Raw genomic sequence first — 18,518 nt, 5'->3', positions numbered from 1 at the left:
ATCTCCCTTCCTTCAATATGAAGTTTCTTTTTATTGTAGAATATACCACTTTGTTGTTTTATTGGTATATAATTAAATCTGTACTTATAGTAAGTTACTTATTCATTCATTCATTCATTCATTCAACAAATATTTAATGAATGCCTCTATATAACAGATAGAGTTCTAGGCAGTGGAGATGTAGTATAAATAAGGGTAACAAGGTTCTTGTTCTCATGAAGCTGACATTCTATCAAAACCAGGCAGACAATAAACAATATTTTAAAACTAGGAATGGGTCTAGGGAATGGTGGAGAGCTGGCTTCCTAAAAAATCATGTTTGGAGGAACTCAAAAGCCAGTAGCTCAAAAAATATCTCTCACTTGACTGAGGTGATGTTATGCCCCCTTCTTAAAATTCTCTCTAACACTTCAGCTCATGGCATCTGACATTCTTCCCTTAAAGACTGTAAGTACTCATTAATAGCTAGAGTTAGAAGTAAGTTTAGGAAGGACTTTTGAAACTGTCATAGACTTTTAATGGTATTGAGTCATAGAATGTTAAAACTGGAAGGCAGATAGTTTAGAAATATTCTCTGGGAGTCACCTGAGTTATCAGGCCAAACAATTAAGACCTTGGACCCTGAAGAATGACGTGTCAAGTGTATATATTCCAGCTAGAATGTCTATTTCCTAGGATGATGCTAAATTGATGAGGCTCCTAGGAGTGGATGCCAAAACTCAAAGGAGACTCCTAGAGATGGGAGGATTGATGGAAGAAAGTAATGAAGATGAACTTTGCTCTTTCTGTTAGAATTACTCTTACCTGGACCAACCAAAAAAATAAAAATAAAAAGAAGTGCCTGGATTTAAATACTTTATTCTTTTTTTTTTTTTTTTTTTTTTTTTTGAGACAGAGTCTTGCCGTGTCACCCAGGCTGGAGTGTAATGGCATGATCTCGGCTCACTGCAGCCTCTGCCTCCCAGGTTCAAATGATTCTTCTGCCTCAGCCTCCCGAGTAGCTGGGATTACAGGTGCCCGCCACCATGCCCAGCCAATTTTTGTATTTTTAGTAGAGACAGGGTTTCACCATGTTGGCCACCATGTTCACCATGTTGGTCGAACTCTTGACCTCGTGATCCACCTGTCTCGGCCTCCCAAAGTACTGAGATTACAGGGATGAGCCATCACGCCTGGCCTAAAGACTTTATTCTTTTATCATTCATCTTTCATCAATTATATAAGAGACTAATATGGAAGTTACTATGAAAAGTGATTACAAAGTGATTATTTAAGCCCACACAACCTACAAAGCATGATGAGGTGTTCTGCCCACACTCCTTTGCAGTTTCAGTTCAGAGTGACTTTTAGTGCTGGGCTTCTCCTAGCCAATGAGAAATGGATGAGAAATAAAGTTTGCTTCTTAATTGAGTCACTGTGGGAATTCTGGGGAGAATAATTCTTGGTCATATAGGATTGTCCCACACATTGTAGGATATTTAGCATCTCTGGCTCCTAGACACTAAATGACAAGGGCACTTCCTCCCATCATTATGACAAAAATTTCCCCAAACATCCCTCCAGGGGAGGGGACTGTGTCATCTCCCTGACTGAGAATCACTGGTAATCAGGAAGAGATTCTTAAATGCGTCCCTTCCATGTGACATGGTATGTGTGAGGCTAGATGTTTGTGTTCATTGCTATGAGAACACAGAGGGAGAGGTATCTCACTGAATCTGGTGTTTCCTATAGGCATTTCGATGAGGATTATTCCTATCAAAATAATCCAACAATGCCATTCCTACTCAAAATATTTTAAAGCCTCCCCTCTGGGTTTACTTTTAGAGCCTGAGTCATATTCTTTTGAATTTGTTCAACAGAAGAAAGTTTCTTCCTTTGGAAGCATCCCAAAGTCACTTGTAGCCAAGCCTTGTGAGTAAGATGAGTGAACAAGCTGGACAATATTATTTTTAGTTAAAAACAGTTTCACAGAACATAAAATTATGAGCCAGCACTTAGTAGTTAGTGAATTATGAAAAGCACTTAGTCCAGGTTTTAATAAGATTTACCACTTAGTTCATTATTTTTCAAACTCTTATTATCACGAGATTGTTAGCACTCTGTTAGGTACTGCAGATATAGAAATGAAAAACAATTCCTGCCATTAAGGAATTCACTATCTAGGGAGAGAGCAAGAGAGAAAGATAAGTAAACCAATAACTGCAATAAAAATGTAAAAGTGTATGCTAGAAGAGGTATATTTGTGCTGCTATGGGAGTACAAAGGAAGGGCACTAGCCCGATCTAACAGCAATGTGGACAGTTTGCCACAGGAAGTTGATGCTTTATCTGAGTTTTGAATGTGCAGTGCTAATTGGCTTGAAGGAGGAATGGAAGATATTCTAGGCAGAAGCAGCAGCATATCCAAAGATACAAAGGATTGAAAGTGTGGTGCACTCTGCGAGCTTCAAGTTCTTTTGTGTCTGGAGCAGATGGTATCTATTAGGAGATGACACTGGTGAGATAGGCGGTGTCATGTGTCAATACTCTTTTTATTTGCCATACCAACGAATTTGGACTCTGTATTGAAGATGAAGGGTGACTATGAAGGATTTAAAGGGTAGAAATCTGATGATACTTACATTTTTACATCATCCTAGGAACAGAGTGGAAAATGAACTGGAGGAGGATAAAACCAGAGACAGCAGTTAAGATGCTAGGAAACATGGGAGAAATGATGAGATCCCAAATAAAGAGGCAAGGATGGGGATTAAATGGAGAGGGAAGATTCAATACATTTAAAAATATAAAGTCACAGTGATTAAAACATAATTATAAATGGTGAAAAGAGATCCTTTCTGATAAATGGATCAGGATACAGTTCAGAAACCAATGTTGAATAGGAATTATACATACAGTAAGGATGACATTTTAATTTAGTAGGAAGTGAATGGAATTTTTTTAAAAGATGTTGGTTAGAAAGATATACTAGTTTCTTTTTCTTTTCTTTCTTTCTTTTTTTTTTTTTTTTTTTTTTTTTTTTTTGAGACGGAGTTTCGTTCTTGTTGCCCAGGCTGGAGTGCAATGGCATGATCTCGGCTCACCGCAATCTCCGCCTCCCAGGTTCAAGTGATTCTCCTGCCCCAGCCTCCCTAGTAGCTGGGACTACAGGCATGTGCCAACACGCCCAGCTAATTTTGTATTTTTAGTAGAGACAGGGTTTCTGCATGTTGGTCAGGCTGGTCTCGAACTCCTGACCTCAGGTGATCCACCTGTCTCGGCCTCCCGAAGTGCTGGGATCACAGGCGTGAGCCACTACACCCGGCACTAGTTTTCTCATTATCAAACTATCAAAAACCTTATGGCTTAAATAATATATTTACATTTATTTTCTTACTGTTCAGTAGGTCAAAAACCTGACATGAGTCTCACTGGGCTAAAATCAAGGTGTCAGCAGGGCTTTCTGCTTTTTGGATTCTCTAGGTGAGAACCTAGTTCCCTGCCTTTTCTAGCTTCTAGAAGCCACCCTTGTTCCTTGGCTTTTGGCCTTCTCCTTGGTCTCCAAAGCCTGTAACATCGCACGTCTCTAACCATTCTTCTGTAGTCACATCGCCCTCTGACCACAGCTAGGAAAGTTTCTCTACTTTGAAGGACCTGTGTGATTAGATTGGACCCACACAGACAATCTGGGATAATCTTCTCATCTCTACAGTCCTAACCATATCTGGAACATCTCTTATGCTATGTAAGGTAACATACCCATAGGTCTTGGGTTTACGGCATGGACAGCTCTGTGGAGCCATTATTCTGCCTAATACAGATGAAAAAAAAATGTTAATTTAGAGTCCTACCTCATTACATAAATGAAGAATAAATTACTGATGTATTAAAGATCTAAACATCAAAACTAACGAAGTATGAAAAAAATGTAGGAGGATATCTTTAAATAAGGAAGACTTTCCTGGATAGGATAAGAAATCCAATGGTCATAAATTAAACTATTGACAGACTTGGCCCAATATTTAAATTATTTAAAGCATCCATACAATGAAAGACAAACAAAAAGTTACAAAGTTAACAGGCAAGCACTAGACTAGAAGACAATATTTGCAACATATATATATATATAAAATAGACAAAGATAATATCCATAGTATATAAAGAGTATCAAAAAATCAATGAAGAATAAAACCAACCAGATAGGAAAGTAAACAAAGGATAAAACAGATGATTTAGAAAAGAAAAAATAAAAGTAACTAATAGAAAGTAAGAAAGCTAAACCTCTTTCACTATTAGGGAGTATTAGGAATTTCTACATGTGTGGTAAATCTTTAAAGAAAAGCAAGGAAATGATAAGATATATTCAGGATATATCTTATCCAGTTTAGACTTATCTGTGGGTGGAGAGGAACACACTGGAAGCTTTAACATTATTGACAAATTCTCTATTTCTCAAACTTAGTAGTAAATTCATAGATGTTCATTTTTATTTTTAAATGTCATTATTGTATATTTATTACACTTATTCTTTTTTGTATATGTAATGTATCATGATTTTTAATATGGAAAAACAGGTTTTTAAACTTTATTTTTAGATAACTTATTTGAAACAACTTCAAACTTACAGAAAAGCTGCAAGAATTGTACAAATAACCCCCATAAACTCTTTGTCCTGAGACCCTATTCAAGTTTGTCCAGCGTCACAATGTTTTGTTTTGTTTTTTTGAGACAGGGTTTCGATCTGTCACCCAGGCTGGAGTACGGTGGCATAATCATAGCTCTCTGCAGCCTTGACTTCCTGGGCTCGAGCAAATCTTCCTGCCTCAACCTATGGATGAGCTGGGACTACAGGCATGTCCCCACCACACCTGGCTAATTTTTAAATTTTTTGTAGTGATAGGGTCTCACTGTGTTGTCCAGGCTGGTCTCATACTCCTGGGCTCAAGCAATCTTCCTGCCTCAGTCCCCCAAAGTGTTGGGATTACTGGTGTAAGCCACTGTGCCTGGCCTCAGTATATTCTTTTTGCTATAAAGCAAAAGGATCCATTCCATCTATTGTACCCAGTTATCATGTCTCTCTAGTCTCCTACTCTGAAATAGTTCTTCAATTTCCTTGTCTTCCAAGGCCTTGATATTTTTAAAGACTACAGGCCAATAATATTGTAGAATGTCTCTCAGTTTAGACTTATCTGAAGTGTCCTTTTGATTTGACCTAGATCCTGCTGGGACATCATAGAAGTGAAGCTAAGTTCTTACTGCATTCTAATAAGTAGCCCATAATGTCAATATGTCCCATTTCTGGTGGTATTAATTTGATCAGTTGATTAAGATGGTATATGCCAGGTTTCTGACTGAGAAATTATTCTTGTATTCCTTTGTAATTAATAAGAATTTGGGGGAAAGTACTTTGAGATTGGGTAAAATTCTCTTCCTCATTCTACTTTCACCCACTAAATTAGCATCCATTGAGGCTTTTTCTGTATTTTTATTATGCTGATTGCCAAAAAGTGATTTTCTAATTCCATCTACATTTGTTAGTACAGTGTGATTTCCATATGGCCCTATTCCCAGAGATAGTCATCACTAGCATTCCTTTTTGATAGTCTGATGGGGATTTTTCTCTACATGCTCAGGTATAGGAGTGAAAAGCCAGTGGATGGATTGATCCAGACTAGGTTCAGTAAGTGATCTCTCAAAGGAGTAAACAAGTTAATTGTCTTGGCAAGAGTAGGGTTGAAGAGATGGATTGTGGGGCGTAGCTGGATAAGGGAGGAAGTAAAGCCAGAGGCAGCTGACAGATTAGGAGGAGATGGAGAGAGACAAGGAATGCCATAGTTTGAATGCTCTACCCCTTGGAATCTCACATTGAAATCTGATCCCCAATGTTGGAGGTGGGGTCTAATGGGAGGTGTTTGGGTCATGGGAGTGGAACCCTCATGAAGACATTAATGCTGTCTCTCTATTTAGAGAGGAATAGGTTATTGCTCTATTAGTTCCCTTAAGAGCTGGCTATTAAAAAGAGCCAGGTGCCTCTCCTTCTCCTTATTTCCTTTCTTGCCACGTGATCTCTGCACACAACAGTTCCCTTTCGCTTTCCACCATGAGTGGAAGCAGCCTGAGGCTCCCACCAGAAGCAGATGCTGCCACCATGCTTCTTGTGTGGCCTGCAGAACCAGGAGCCAAATAAACCTCTTTTCTTTATAAATTACCCACCCTCAGGCATTCCTTTAGAGCAACACAAAATGGACTGAGATGAGGATGTAGAAACTCGTTGATGCTAATATGTGAGAAGGGAAGCTTTAGGAAGTACAAAAAAATTAGAGCACTTGGGTCCTGGCTTGATTTTTTACTTGGGATTTCTCAGATGCTTCAGAGTCTTTATATGGACACCTCATGGATTAAGCACATGGAATGATTCATACCGATTGAAGTCAAGAAACAAGTTTCACCATTTCACTTGCGAGTCTGACAATTTTGGGGTCTCGGTGATGGTGTTTTACAACTACCAACTTTGAAGTTTTGCTTCAAGATCATTAAAGGAACATGGAATTTTGTTTCAGCTACTGTTTCTCTCAATGAGACATTAATTCTTCTAGCTTCTGTTGAAAGATCAGAACAAATGGCAAACCTTTATTGTTTTTGTTCATTATACAAACAGAACCTTTCTTGTGCTCAAAGCTTTTTACAGAATGAATCTGTTCTAACTTTAACTCCTCAAACTTCATTATCAGAGTTAATCATATTTTAAAGCCCCAAGTCTCCGAACTTTTTAACATTTGCATTAGACCTACAGTCTTACTTCTCATGAAGAGTCATCTTCTCCAGCTTTGAACATTATGCTAAAGTGAAAAAAAAAAAAAAAAAAAAAAAGCATCCTCTTAACATTATTTGTATGCCCACATAGTCCTAACATGTCAAGTGATTCATTTGCAGCATTTACATGACTGAAAACGTAGTCTCAAATCAGTGTCTCAGTAACAGTCACTCATTTTAAAGCCAGTGCAGAAAACCCTCCTGGAGCACTGGAACTGTGTAACATCAGCGCAGAGCTTCAAACAGAGCAGATGTTCAGAACTCTGGAAAGAGTCATTCAAACCTGTGGCACTGAAGATGCACCGGATTATCCAATGCAATAAAAAGTATATATAAAATTTAATAGTCATCAGTGTAAAAGGCCATAACATATTGTAGTCTTCTTGGTTCTGACAGTTCCTCTTTTGTTTCCAGGAATCGTAAGGAGAAAACAATTGGTCTCCTTACTTTGTAGCACTCCCATGTTGCTAATCTATGATTTCGATTATTCATACTCAAGCAAAGAGATATCAATATGGGTAAAACAACTGTTAATATGCTAAGGCGTTCCTTCCTATCAGCTTAGGATCTGAATTTTGATGACAAATACTGCCTATTGAGACACAGGGACCTGGGGCACAATTTTTTTTTTTTTTTTTTTTGAGACGAAGTCTCGCTCTCACTCTGTCATCCAGGCCAGAGCCAGAGTTGAGTGGCCCTGAGTAGCTGGGATTACAGACGTCCACCCCCATGCCAGGCTAATTTTTTTTTTTTTTAAGACAGAATCTCACTCTATCACCCAGACTGGAGTGCAGTCGCGAGATCTCGGCTCACTGCAACCTCTGGCTCCCAGGTTCAAGTGATTCTCCTGCTTCAGCCTCCCGAGTAGCTGGGATTACAGTAACGCACCACCACACCTGGCTAGTTTTTTTTGTTTTTAGTAGAAATGGGGTTTCACCATATTGGCCAGGGCTGGTCTTGAACTCCTGACCTCAGGTGATCCACCAGCCTTGGCCTCTCAAAGTATTGGGATTACAGATGTGAGCCACCACACCTAGCCTAATTTTTGTATTTTTAGTAGAGACAGGGTTTTATCATGTTGGCCAGGCTGGTCTTGAACCCCTGACCTCAAGTGATCGCCCAGCCTTGGCCTCCCAAAGTGCTGGGATTACAGGTATGAGCCACTGCACCCGGCTGCTCCTGCTCCTTAATGTCTCCTTTACTTATTCCTTATTTATGAATAATGAAATTGATAAATAGAACAAGCTGGTCTGCTTGATTGTCAGACCAAAAACTGCTTCCTTTTTCTCCTCTTCGCTTACTCTTCATAAAAGGAATAGAAGGAGCTAACTGCTTAAATGTCAGACTCATAGCAATAAAGAGCCTATCATGTTTCAAAACCTCTGAAAGATCTCTAGAAGACAAATAGGGGGCATTGGGGAATCCACACCTTCTCTAACATTTTTATCCTCTTAGCCAAGATTCCATTTCATGTCTGTCTGATTCTCTTAACTGCTAGATTATGAAAAATTAGGTCTTTGAAATGAGAATGAGAAAGAAAAAAATGTCATCATGTATATTTATTTTGTTTGGGAATAAAAGGGTGCCCTGTAATTTAGAATAAGAGACAGGGATGACTCATTACAACGATGAGGATTATTAAGGAAATGAATAAATCAATCACACCACTCCAACTGTACTTGTCATCACAGTAGCATTGCCAATTTCCCTATACAGCTGGTAATTGTTATTCCATATCTTCTTACATCGAATATAAGGCCCATTCTGGTGTAACAAGAAATGTTAGAATAGTCTTCAAACCCATCATTAGATGGGGTATAAAAAGCACTAACTAGAGCAGGTGCAAGCTACCTCGGAACCCTGGAAAGAGTCATTCAAAATTACAGCACCAAAAATGCATTGAATTATCCAACATAATAAAAAGTATATATAAAATTTAATAGTCATCAGTGTAAGAGGCCATATACTTGAAAATTAAGACTGTTTTGATGTTAAGTTAAATTGATATCCCAAACCAGGAAAATGGTAGAATGCCTAAACTAACATTTAAATTTCTTCTGTTTAATAAGTCTATAACTGCTTGACAAAAAGAATAAGAGCAATATATATTGCAGCAGCTTTGTTTGACTGTATTTAGACAAGAAAAATCTTAAGCTTCCCTGTAGTTTTCCTTATAAAGCTGACTGATTCTCAGTTCATTTCAGCTAATGTTTTGCTTGATATGTCTTCGCTGCTTTGTCAGGCTTGGAGTTACTTTTCCACTGCTGTTTTTGCCTGCTTCCTAGCTGAGGTTACTATTGTTGTCATGAGGTGTCTTTACCCAAGCCTATCTGTCTTATATTGAGTCAATGAAGAGAGAAGATGGAGGAGAAGAAAGGGTGAGAAGCCAAAGAGCTTCCCTTAAGCTCCTGTCTGTAACTGAAAGTTCCATGACATTCCATCCAGAAATCAAGAAGCGTATCTGTGGAAACTGAAAGAAATAAAGGCCTATGCAGAACAGTTGAGAGCACAGACTTGGCCTCAAGCAGACCTGGGTTCCAATCCTGGTTTCTTCCCTTAATATCTGCATGATGTTGGACAAGCTCCCTAATCCCTCTAAATCTGAGTTTTCCTGCTTACAAAAATGAGAAGAACAATATTATCTATCTTATAGAGTTCATTGATAGGAGCATATTAGATAATGCATTTAAACACTCTGTATAGAACCTAGCATATAGTAAGCATTCAAAAATGCAAGGCCGGGTGCGGTGGCTCACGCCTGTAATCCCAGCACTTTGGGAGGCCAAGGCAGGCGGATCACCTGAGGTCGGGAGATCTCGGGACCAGCCTGGCCAACATGGAGAAACCCCGTCTCTACTAAAAAATACAAAATTAGCCAGGTGTGGTGGCGCATGCCTGTAATCCCAGCTACTCAGAAGGCTGAGGTAGGAGAATCGCTTAAACCTGGGAGGCAGGGGTTGCGGTGAGCCAAGATCGCGCCATTGCACTCCAGCCTGAGCAACATGAGCAAAACTCTGTCTCAAAATTAAAAAAAAAAAAAAATGCTAGGTAGTAAAATATGGATGCTATTAATATAAAAACTTTTTGTTCAAAAATGCACTATAGTCTTGGTAGGAGATGCTCCCATATCCTTTTGGGGGCCTTATTCAATAAGGACCTTGAGTCTAAAAATTGCTGTACTTCTATCACTTTGGTAGTTGAAAAGAGACAGGTTCTTTTCAAAATGGTAAAGTATATCCTTGATGACCAGTTCTGTTCCTAATTTGGTTTCTCTTTCCAATAACCACGCCCTTCCCTCCCCTCAAGACACTTAGGATTCTGTATGCCAAGGTCTCTCACAAGGGCTTTCTGTCTTGAGGTAGCAGTACTTGTTCTGTTTGAGAAATAGCTTTAAGAAGGCCAATGAGGTGGCTAACGCCTATAATCCCAGCACTTTGGGAGGCTGAAGCAGGTGGATCCCTTGAGCCTAGGCGTTCGAGACCAGCCTGACCAACGGTGCAAAAAAACCATCTCTACAAAAAATCAAAAAATTAGCCAGCATGGTGGTGTGTGCCTGTAGTACCAGCTACTCTGGAGACTGATGTGGGAGGATCCCTTAAACCTAGGAGGTCCACTGCACTCCAACCTGGGTGACTGTGATCGGGCAGTGAGCTGTGATCGGGCCACTGCACTCCAGCCTGGGTGACAGAGTGAGATCCTGCCTCAAAAAAGAAAAAAGGGGTCAGGTATACTGGCTCATACCTGTAATCCCAGCACTTTGGGAGGCAGAGGCAGACACATCACTTCAGGTCAGGAGTTCAAGACCAGCCTGGCCAACATGGCAAAACCCCATCTCTACTAAAAATACAAAGATTAACTGGGCATGGTGGCGGGCACCTGTAATCCCAGGCACTCAGTAGGGTGAGGCAGGAAAATTGCTTGAACCCAGGAGGTGGAGGTTGCAGTGAGCCGAGATTGTGCCACTGCACTCCAGCCTGGGTGACAGAGGGAGACTATGTCTCAAAAAAAAAAAAGGCCGATGAGATGAAGCAGAGAGTGAGCAAGGCAGAGAATGCTCAGAGAGGAGGCTGAAGCTCTAGAACAGAGGCCAAGTCATTGTGGACGCAGAGGGCAATGTAGGGCAGGAATAACTAGCTACGAGGTTATTGTTTTAGCTCAGTAAGAGATGATGGTAGCCTAGACTAGAGTGGTAGCCATGGAGAAAAGGAGAAATGGTAACTAAATTAGAGTGTGCTTTTAATGCGTAGCAGATCAGAACTTAATTACATGGATGTGGGAAATGTGGAATCAGACAACTCCTAGGATTTCAGCCTCAGCAACTACTAACTAATGGGGCCATTTACAGAGATGGGAAAACTGGGGAAAGAACAGGTTTGGGGGCAAAAATCATGAATTCCGTTTTGGATATGTGAGTTATTAGACAGCCCAAGAGAAGCCGTGCTAGCCGAGGTTGGAGCTCAGAGAGTGGTCAGGGCTGGAGAAGTGTATTCTGAATCAATCTGCATGGAGATGGTTTTTAAACCCACACAGTGTGCTGCTCAACACTGGTCCCAATTAGAATCATCTGGGCTGCTTTACCACCCTTGATATTCTGACTCCAGCCCCAGAGATTCTGTTACAAAAGGGGCCTGGATTTGGTATCTGTTGTTTTTAAAAGCTTCTCAGGTGAGTCTAATGTGCAGTCAAGGTTGAGAACCAGGGTCCACGGGAGGAAGGTGCGGGCATCAAGGTGGGAGGACAGTGTCCCAGAGGTCAAATAAAGACAGAGGTTTAAGAAGGAGGGAGCAATCAGCTGAATCAAATACTGCTAGGAGGGCTAGTTAGACAACGACTGAGAGGTAACTGTTAATTAGGCATGATGAAGGGTGTTACAGATAGAATGGGAGATAACAAATGGTCCTCTAGTTTTTCTTCATTGTGTATGTACAGTTGTCCCTTGGTATCCATAGGGGATTGGTTTAAGGACCACCTTCCCATACCAAAATTCAAGGATACTCAAGTCTCTTCTATAAAGCGGTATCATATTTACATACTTATAAACTTTAAATCATCTCTAGATTACTTATGATACCTAGTACAATGTAAATGCTCTGTAAATAGTTGCTACACACTATTGTTTAGGGAATAATGACAAAAAAGAAAAGTTTGTACATGTTCAGTATAGAATGCAACCACTACCATTTCTTTTTTTCAAATATTTTATTTTAAGCCTTTAGTTGATTAAATCTATGGATATAGATACCATGAACACAGAGGGCTGAGTGTACTTTTTCTTTCTTTTTTTTTTTTTTTTTGAAAAATCTCACTCGGTAGTCCAGGCTGGAGCGCAGTGGCACAATCATAGCTCACGGCAGCCTTGACCTCCTTGTGGGGCTCAAGCAATCCTCCCACATCAGCCTCCAAAGTAGCTGGGACTACAGGCTTGCACCACCGCACCTGGGGCTGATTTTATCCATTTTGTGTAGAGACAGGGCCTTGCCATGTTGCCCAGGCTGGTCTCAAACTCCTAGCCTCAAGCAATCCTCCCAACATGTTGGGATTATAGGCATGAGCTACTTCACCCAGCCTGGACTGTACTTATTAAGTGAAGTTGGGAGTCATAAGGCATTTTATAAATAAAAATCATTTAAAATGTTAAAGGTAATATTACTAAAAATTACATTCTAATCTTCTCCTTTAAAAAAAAAAAAAAAGAGATGGTGAATCTAAAGAATACATAGCCACAGAAAATTTGGGGAATTGAGAAAAGGAAAAAAAATGTTACCCAAAAGACTATTGTGTGAACATAATAACCATTACTTAGTCATTGACTCACTTTCATTTAGTGAATTCCTACTTTGCAGCAGGCTCTGTGCTAAGGATATAGAAATGAATATGACAAAGTATTTGCCCTCAAGGAACTCAGGGCCTAGTGGAGGAGGTGGACATGCAAAAATAATTATAAAACAAAGTGATAAGTGATATAATAAAAATTATACTAGTATACTATGGGAGCAAGGAGATAGCTTAATATTGCATGTTAAATAATAATTATGAAGAGCACCTTGGCAAATTAAAAAATTGCTCCGTTTTAATGTTAGTGATAAAAACAAGAAGGAGAATCAGTGTACCCCATGATTACAATCATATAAAAATGTGATTCCCCAAAGGTTCTCCAGCCAAGGAGAGAGGCTTGGGCTGTGTCTTGAATGGTGAGTTAAGCAAATAAGATTAGGAAAAGGGTATGGGAAAGAATAGGTAGGAGAAGGAAATTCCAAGCTGCAAGAAGGCAAAGGAAGTGAAACAGTGTATAACCTGTTTGGTCACTGTAATAACTTTGGTGTGGCTGCAGTGTAGGATTCCCATGAGGCAGCAACCAGATATAAAACTGGGGAGATAGGCAGGTGATAACAAGATTAAAAAGATAAAAAAGAATCACATAGTGCTAGAAAGACTAGTTGGAAAGCTTTTGGAATAATCCAGGAGGAAAAATAATAAAAGTTTGAACTAACACAATGGAAGAAGGATGGATGGATGGATAGATGAATGAATGGGAGGAGATGGATTCAAAAGGCCATTTAAGAGACACTGTAGCCTTAGGGAGTGGTAAGGGATGGAAGTATGGGAAATGGGGAGCTGGGGGGAAACAAGAATGACTCCCAGGTCTCTTGTTTGGATAACTAACTGGGTTCTTGTCTTGGTTCTTATTCCTGGTCCTGTTTCTACCCAAGATAGTGAATATAGGATGAAGACATTTGAGAAAACTGTGGAACATCCAAGGGGAGATGCATAGGGATGATTCTGAACATCCTGGAGCTCAGGAGAAAGATGTGGGCTGAAGATACAAATTTAAGAGTCATCATTAAGCTGGATGTGATGGCTCACACCTATAATACCAGTGCTTTGGGAAGCCGACGGGGGAGGATGCCTTGAGCCCAGGAGTTTGAGACCAGTCTGGGCAACATAGTGAGACCCTGCCTCTTCCAAAAAAAGAAAAAGAGAAAAAAAATTAGCAGGGTATGGTGGTGCACACCTGTAGTCCTAGCTACTCTGGAAGCTGAGGTGGGAGGATCCCTGGAGCCCAGGAGTTTGGGGCTGCAGTGAGATGTGATGACATCACTGCACTACAGCCTGGGCAACAGAGTGAGATCCTGTCTAGCTCTGTACATATGTGATCCATATGAGTCACAAGAGTAGATGAGATTGGGCAAGAAAGTTGCATATATATCATTTGTGTGTTTTCCTTTTTAGTTATGCTATTCTAACTGGTATATTTCCTTAGTTATAATAATAGCATACAATTTTCTGTTTCCTTTTTCACCCTACATTATATCAAAAGCTTTTGTCATGTTGCACTAGAGTTTTCAAAGTAGTCACAACTGGCTGAATAAAACTATACTAACAGGACATGCTATAGTTATAATTGACTTTGACTCTGTGATAAACATTTTTATTCATAGTATTTCTCCATATTTTGGATTTTTTTCTTAGGAAAGATTCTCAGAAATGGGAATATATGTATGCTACACAGTTAAAGTGGAGTATACATATATCCAAATCACTTTCCAAAATGTTTGTACCAGTTTACCAACAAGCTATGAGAATACTAGAGTATTAGTCTGCTCTCTCACTGCTATAAAGAAATACCTGAGACTGGGTAATTTATACAGAAAAGAGGTTTAATTGGCTCACAGTTCTGCAGGCTGTATAGGAAGCATGATGCTGGCATCTGTGTGGCTTCTGGGGAGGCCTCAGGTAACTTTTAGTCATGGCGGAAGGCGAAGGGGAAGTAGGCATGTCTTACATGGTCAGAATAAGAGCAAGAGAGAGAAATGAGGGAAGGTGGCACTTTTAAATGACCAGGTCTCATGAGATCTCACTCCCTATCACAAGAACAGTGCAGAGGAGGAAATTCACCCCCATGATCCAATCACCTCCCACCAGGACCCACCTCCAATACTGAGAATTACAATCCTACATGAGATTTGGGCAGGGACACAGATTCAAACCATATCAACTAGTTTAACTAGATACTTCCCATAATTTTATATTGTGTGTGTAGTGTGTCTATATTTTTATTGTATATGTTAAACATTTTATTGAAGTATAACATACATGTACCAAAGTATACAAATCTAAATGTATAGCTTGATGAATTTCCACAAAGTAAACGTACTGTGTAACCTGAACCTAAACTAAGAAACAGAACATTACCAGTCACTCAAAAGCCTCCCTCCTATCCTCTCAAGGGTAACCACTGTCCTGATTTTTAACCTACAGAATGATTTGCCTGTTTTTAAACTTTATATAAATGGAATCACATAGTATGTAATCTTTCATGTCTATCTTCCTTTGCCCAATATTATTTTTGTACAGTTCATCTACATCATTGTGTTTAGTTGTGATTTGTTAATTCTCATTTCTGCATAGTATTGTATTATGTGAATGTTCCACAATCTATTCTGATGAGTGCTTAGGTAATTTCTAGTTTGAGGCTATTACAAACAGTGCTGCTTTATGAACATTCCTGTCCATGTGCTTTTGATGAATATATATAATGCCTTTTTGTTGGGTATATACCTAGGAATGAAATTGATGGATCACAGATATGGACATTTCAACTTTAATGGTTACTGCTACCAGGTACCAATATCCACTTTCACCAGTGTGTGGGAGTTCCCAGTGTTGCACATATTTATTGACATTTCATATTTTTCATTTCAGCCTATCTGTTGAGTGGTATCTCATTTGCCTTATTTGCTTTGTTGTTGTTGACTAAATAAATTTAGCATTTTTTTTTTTTTTTGCATTTGGTTATTCTCTTTTGTGAGACAACCGTTCAAGTTTTTGTTTATGTTTCTACTATATTATCTGTCTTTTTCTTAAAGGTTTTGTTTTTTACATATTCTGAATACGAGTCCTTTGTCAGATATATGTATTGCAACTATCTTTTTCCACCCTGTGGTTGCCTTCACTGTCTTTTTTTTTTTTTTTTTTTTTTCTGAGATCGGGGCAGGGTAAGAGTCTCCTATTTTGCCCAGACTGATCTTGAACTTTCAATCTTCCCGTCTCAGCCTCCTCAGCAGCTAGGACTACCTACAGGTGCATACCACTGCACCCAGCATCCTTTCACTGTCTTTTTTTTTTTTTTTTTTTTTTCAGACAGGGTCTTGCTGTGTCATCCAAGCTGAAGTGCAGCAGTGTGATCTCAGTTCACTGTAGCTTTGACCTCCCTCCACCTGCCTTGACCTCCCAAAGTGCTGAGATTACAGGCATGAGCCACTGCACCGAGCTCCTTCACTGTCTTAAACCAAGTTTTTTGATGATCACAAGTTCTTTATCTTAATATTGTTTAACCAATCAAATATATCCCACATGGTTAGCACATTTCATGTCCTGTCCTGTATAAGAAATCTTTGCCTAACTTAAGATCATAAAAATATTTTTCTAATTTTAAGAGCTTTGTTTTAATTTTCATATTTACAGCTACAATTAATTTGGAATACATTTTTGTGTTTGGTGTGAGGTAAGGGTCAAAGTACATATTTTCCCCTCTGGATATCCGTTTGACCCAGCCTCATTTATTGAAAAGATTATTCTTTACCCCACTTCACTGACTATTAATATTCGAAGTTTTTCTTTCTAGTTTAATCGATGAAAAGTAGTACTTCATTGTTTAATTTAAATTTCTTGACTATTTGGGTGGTTTGACATTTGCCCACTGCATTAATCAAGACAGGATATGCTATGCTGTAATAGCAAATAAAGCACCAAACAACGTAGGTTTATTTCTCTACGTGCAAAGTCTGGTGCCAACTTATGGGGCAGCTACACTCCCTGCAGTGATTGGAAGATCCAGGGCACTTTCACCTTATGACTTCACATCCTTATCTGGTCTCTATAATCCCTACCAGAGGAGAAGAGAGAGTGTGATGGTGGCGCAATGACTCTTAAGTCTTTTGCCTGGAAGAGACACACCAGATGTCTGCTTACATTCCATTGTCTATACCCAATAACGTGGCCCCATCTCACTGAAAGGGGACTGGAAGTTATAGTTTTCCCATGTGCCCAGGAAGAAGAGGAAAACTGATACAGTGAGGTAGTGGTTCTGTAACACTCCCATAGTTAACGAATTTATTTTCAATTTTGTGAATTGTTGTATCTATTGCCATTTATCTTTTTTTGTATCTCATATTTATATTAAATCAAAATAACCTTTAAGCTTTGAATTCTATTTTAATCTAATAATGCTTTTTCTAATTTATTATAAGCTTGCTTACTACATATTTACCTATCCTTTTCTTTGCAGTCTTTTTGTGTTATTAAGATTTTTTTTTATAAGCAGTAAAGTATTGGATTTTAATTTTTAACACAATCTGGGAGGCTTTTTCTATTAATAGGGAATCTACATTTAATAACTTATCATGCTTAGTCTCACTGCTGCTATGTTTTTGTGCCTTTCTTTTCATGTGTGCATCCTGTTTCTTTTCAGTTTTGTCATTTGCTCTGCAGACTTAGTTTTGTTTGCTCTTATTTTCTACTGTGATTTTCAAAGATGGCCATTCCATTCCTCTGATTCTGCTAGTGGGTTCCTGAAAGCTGTCCACAAATACTTTTAAAATCTACCTTGGCTTAATTGAATCAATAAAAAGTCAAACAATAGCTTTTAACAGTGGAAAAAAAGGCACCACACATTTTGTTTTTCTTCTAGCCCCTGTTAATCCTTCTTTTTCTTGGTCTTCGCTAATTTAATCTGGGGTAGTAAACTCAGTCATTTGAAAAAATACAGCATTTGGGCCGGGCGCGGTGGCTCAAGCCTGTAATCCCAGCACTGTGGGAGGCCGAGGCGGGCGGATCACAAGGTCAGGAGATCGAGACCACAGTGAAACCCCGTCTCTACTAAAAATACAAAAAATTAGCCGGGCGCGGTGGCGGGCGCCTGTAGTCCCAGCTACTCAGGAGGCTGAGGCAGGAGAATGGCGGGAACCCGGGAGGCGGAGCTTGCAGTGAGCCGAGATCGCGCCACTGCACTCCAGCCTGGGCAACAGCGTGAGACTCCATCTCAAAAAAAAAAAAAAAAAAAAAAAAAAAAAGAAAAAATACAGCATTTGTTTTCCCATAAAGTAATTGCTGTTCCTATAAAACATTTGGAAAATATTGAAAAGTACAAAGGCCAGCAACAAAAATCTGCCATTATTTTACCACAGCAAGACAACCACTCGTAATACTTTGGTATATTTTCAACTTGGCCTGGTGGTGCATGCCTGTAATTCCAATTATGTGGAAGAATCCCTTGACCCAGGAGTTCAAGGCCAGCCTGGGCAAGATAGTGAGAACCGGTAATAAAAATATTTTGATATATTTCCTCTCCTTCTTTTTGTTATACACTTTTTATATGATCGAGACTATATTGTATATATATTTTTATGTTGCTTTATTCACTGAGATGCTCTTATAAGCAAACTATTGCTTTTGGTTATTATAAAATCTTCACAAACATTTTAATGGCCTTCTATAAGATAGATGAGCCATAATTTATTACTATATGCTTAATATTTTACATTTAGGTTATTTTCAATTTTATTGTTTTTATACATAATGTTGAATAGAATTATCTTTATGTACAAAGAGAAAAAGCACAGACATATTTTTTCGAATTTAAGATTGTTTCTTCCAGATAGATTCCCAGAATGAAATTAGTGGATCAAAAATAATTTTTTTTTTTGAGAAAGGGTCTCTGTTGCCCAG

General features: G+C 39.1%; 1 protein-coding gene across 1 annotated transcript in view; it reads left to right on the top strand.

Moving 5' to 3' along the window:
* Positions 1–18,287, top strand: part of LOC105483247 (methyltransferase 8, tRNA N3-cytidine) — a 225,457-nt gene extending 207,170 nt beyond the window's left edge. The window contains 1 exon segment of the mRNA XM_071072927.1: positions 13,502–18,287. The gene's annotated coding sequence lies outside the window, so the exon portion shown is untranslated.
* Positions 18,288–18,518: the final 231 nt, after the last annotated feature.

Source organism: Macaca nemestrina, chromosome 11 (genome assembly GCF_043159975.1).
Source record: "Macaca nemestrina isolate mMacNem1 chromosome 11, mMacNem.hap1, whole genome shotgun sequence".
Classification (NCBI taxonomy): domain Eukaryota; kingdom Metazoa; phylum Chordata; class Mammalia; order Primates; family Cercopithecidae; genus Macaca; species Macaca nemestrina.
Note: the sequence above shows the minus strand (reverse complement) of the source record. Positions and strands in the feature narration are given on the sequence as shown.